Consider the following 4,114-nt stretch of genomic DNA (forward strand, 5'->3'; position numbering starts at 1 on the left):
TTTTAAGTTGAGGAAGAGATGGGTTGGCAGTGAATAAGGAAGAGATGTTTTAAAAGAGAGGAAAGTTGGTGTGGCAGTAAGGAAGAGGAAGGAAGAAGTTCATGGTTGGCAGAGACCTAACTAACTTCATAGCTTTTTTATGATCCAGGTCCACTTGACTCTTGCTAAGCCGTTGTATTTCATCTTCTCTTTCCAACAATTGCCTTAATTTCAAAGCGAACTTATTCATCGCTATGGAGACTCGTTCTTGTGAAACACCTTTGAGTTGTCGCTGCCAATCATTGTAAATGATGAAAATTGGAAGTGCTCCTGACCGATCCGGAAAATATAGAATCTCACCACCATTAGTGTTTATTTCGGGTTCATGATCAGTTTTTGTTTTTGTTTCAAAAAGAATTCAAGAACATATTGTAAATGTGTCAAAACAACACACAAATTAATTTGAGTCCGCAACAAAATAAAAATGATTAAGGAGTCACTTATATTAAGCATGAAAACACTATGCGTACAATTTGGAGTGATAATAAGAATATCATCATGTTCAACTCATTTAGGCTGTACCTCTTTTATAATGTCGGTTAAAGAAGTATAAGTACCTACTAATGCAACAAAAGTTCCAACTAACAAGATCATTAACACCATAGTAACTTCTATCCCAAATTTCTTGAATCCTATTACAAGCTTCCAATAACACAAACAGGGCAACAATATCGAAACTGTAATGCTCAAGAATGATCCAATAAACGCCATCACATAGCCAAAAAATGGGATCACCAATGCCACAAAGACCGTGCTGATCACTAGACAAGTTCGAATGAGACAACTCATCATCTTGCTTTCACGAAAGGGGAATGTTTCTTCTATTGAGATTGCAATTGGTGATACAACTAACGCGTATTTGGTTATGGGGTTAATCAATGTCGTGTAAATTGCAAGTTTTGAGCTTATATTTTCGTAGGAAGATTTAAGGTCACTTGTGATGATAAGTGTTCCCAAACATCAGGTAGCCAAATATCGCCATCGATCCATAGCTGATGGTGCTGAGAATAAAGCAAACTAGTAAAACCTGGAATTGTAAATAGATATATCAAGAACCCGAGCCATGAATTATGCCTTATCGATTAATAGTCGCATCATGTGGGAAAATATAGTTAAACGGAACAGCGATTGAAAATTAATAACTCTTTGGTTTTCGAAGTGCAAAATATGGACCCAAAAATGTATACATGTGTTGGGCTTTTTAGAGGGACATGTTTATGGATTTTTTTTTAAAGTATCAATAACTACTCCTGAACTTCTAGCGTGTTGTGGTGGGCTAGTGACTAGTCGATTGTATGGTTTGGTATTCCTAAAAAATATTTATAATTTCGTACAATAACGTAACTTTATTAAAAAGAGACAAGAAAGGTTATAAGTAGGCGTTAAGAACTACTCGTGTATACTACTCTGACCACTTAATCGGAAAACTTTAAAAAATTAAGGAATTAAAGGCATATACATTTGATCATGCTCATAAAAATCCCATGTCCGTATGATATTAATTTGTCATAATGTAATCATCACATGATCTACCTATAAAAGTCAATATACCACTAGACTTGATATACGCTCATATACTATAAACAAAATTGTTTAATTTTTTTTATTAAATTACCAATATTATCCACACCAAAAGTGTACACACACGATCACTAAATGAATAGATTTATGGCAAGATATAGCATAAACTATGATTACTTTTAATTATACGAGTACTTTGATTGGACTAATAATGAGTTAATGAGTTACCTTAGGGAACTGAGACTTGTCCTTCATAGAATTGCATATTGTTGGAAAAACAGCATGACCACAATAACAAAAGGTAAACAAACTTATAGTGGTTGTCAACCCACTCCAATTCCAGAGCTCCCCTGTTTCATGGAATCCAATTCCATCAAATGCACCGCCCCAAAATACAGCCAACACAAGAATCACTGATGCCATTACCCCACCAGCAGAAACATATGCCAAAACTCCCAAACTTCTTAACCAAGTTGTAGGCAATACCACTAGACCAGTCACCAACACAAACACTTGTTTTCCTCCAATTTTCATTCCAAAAATGTCAAAGGTGCCTAATGGGAATAGCTTGTGCAAATTATCACCTTCCATTATTAGAAACTCGACCGCAACAAAGAAAAGCTCGAGGTACAAGAATGTCGAAACTATTGCCCTCCCTTTTCTCCCAAACGCAACTTGACCTATATCCGGGTAGGATTTGATGACCGGATCGGTATCCATGCATCTACGAAGAAGTAATCCCGTGTAGAAACACAAAACAGCTACCAACGTTAGTAACAACAAGCTTAACCAACCGCCTTTCGAGAGTGCATACGGGACTGATAGTATGCCAACACCTGAAAAACATAGCATATAGTAACTTTTTTAGTTAACAAGTATGAAAAAATGCATAAAGTTCATATACCCAATTTAATAAGAGTATTTTTGGGTCGGGTATAGTAGTCAATTACACGCACCTGATAAAGTATTTACACCATTAAAGCAAGTTCTTATAAATGTTGTGCCTTTGATTGGTGGTGGTTCATGTGATTGTGGATGCATGTTAATTTGGCTCTCCATCTTTTCTACGTTATTGGTGCCCATTTTTGGCTATATGGATACCAAAAATTATATATTGTTGGTTTGTATATATAGTGGAGTGACGCTTATTAAAATGCAATAATTTATTCTTAACTACGTGGAAAGTTGCATTAGTGGTATCAACAATTTGAGAATTCGGGTTTCTTAGTAAATGCATATAGTAAAGAACTTTTGGGCCATTATTATATATTTAAAGAAGTCGTATGTTTGTGAAAGAAAAATAATCCAAATATATAGAAAGATTTGTAATTAAGATTCGTAAAACGTACTGTTATGTTTAGGTTACTTTAACCCATTATTATGTTAAAGGGATTGGGACAACGAAAGACAATTGAGACGGTTAGCTAGCTAGGTGATACGATGGCATATAATAGTATCATACCACGTCCGGGATTTTTTTTTTTTTTTTTTTTTTTGTTTGTATATTTGTTTAAATTTTATATTTTATTTTGATTTTAATGGATGCCCGGGTGGTAACTTCTAGTCAGCAAATGGAGATAGTGAAGATGAATAGACTACCATTTAATCATTTTATACCCTCGATTTATAGAAAAAAAGGAGAAACATCACTACTTCCGGTATATGCATGTGATCCCATATTCCCATCACCATAGCATTTACAATGCTAAACTACATGCATATATTTTAAAAACGTATTCATTTTATAAACCTATCGATACTTATATATCTATATTACGATTACGATTACGATAATGCACACTTATTGAAATTAAAATTAGAAAAAGAAGAAACGCAAAATTATCATTTTATCTTTAATAAATTAATTAATTTATATCATTAGTCCCTAATCTTTTAATATTATCCACTACCACTCCACGACAAATTTACCATCCTATCCTTAATCAATTTTCTTTACATCAATTACCACCACCACTCCTCTTCGCACGCACCATCACCAGCAGACCGCCGTCATAACTATCAATGCCGCATTATGCGGTTACCATACTATATATCTATATTTATTATGTAGTAACGCTAAAATATTTATAATTAATAAACCTGTAGATCCAACATATAATTAATAAATTATAAAGAGGTTCATATATATAAACCTTCTTCAAATCGTATCATTATCAAGTTTTAGTTTTGTGTGGTTTTTCCCCGAATTCTTTGATTGGATTCTATATATCGTCTTGGACTACTCTTATAGCCAAAGATTAAACATTCAAGAAAAAAAATTGTCATTATGAACCTTATAACTTTAGTTTATAAACCTCATTACTTTAATTTATTTTATTTATTTACTTGTATATAAAAAAGTTCATTAAAAACCATTTGAATTAAAAAAACCATGAAAACTTCTAAATTATTGCTTGTTGTTCATATGTGAATAATATATTGAATGAATTTTTATTTAAGAAAATCAGATTATAAAAACTATATAAAAAATGCTAGGGGGAATTTGCAGCTCACATTCGCCTCTATGTCTTTGAAAATTAGTTTTTGGTAAATA

General features: G+C 33.0%; 1 pseudogene; it reads right to left on the minus strand.

Moving 5' to 3' along the window:
• Positions 1 to 462: 462 nt before the first annotated feature.
• On the minus strand, positions 463 to 2,644 carry LOC122579530 (annotated as a pseudogene).
• Between the last annotated feature and the right edge of the window lie 1,470 nt (positions 2,645 to 4,114).

Source organism: Erigeron canadensis, chromosome 8, assembly GCF_010389155.1.
Source record: "Erigeron canadensis isolate Cc75 chromosome 8, C_canadensis_v1, whole genome shotgun sequence".
In the NCBI taxonomy this organism is placed as follows: Eukaryota; Viridiplantae; Streptophyta; class Magnoliopsida; order Asterales; family Asteraceae; genus Erigeron; species Erigeron canadensis.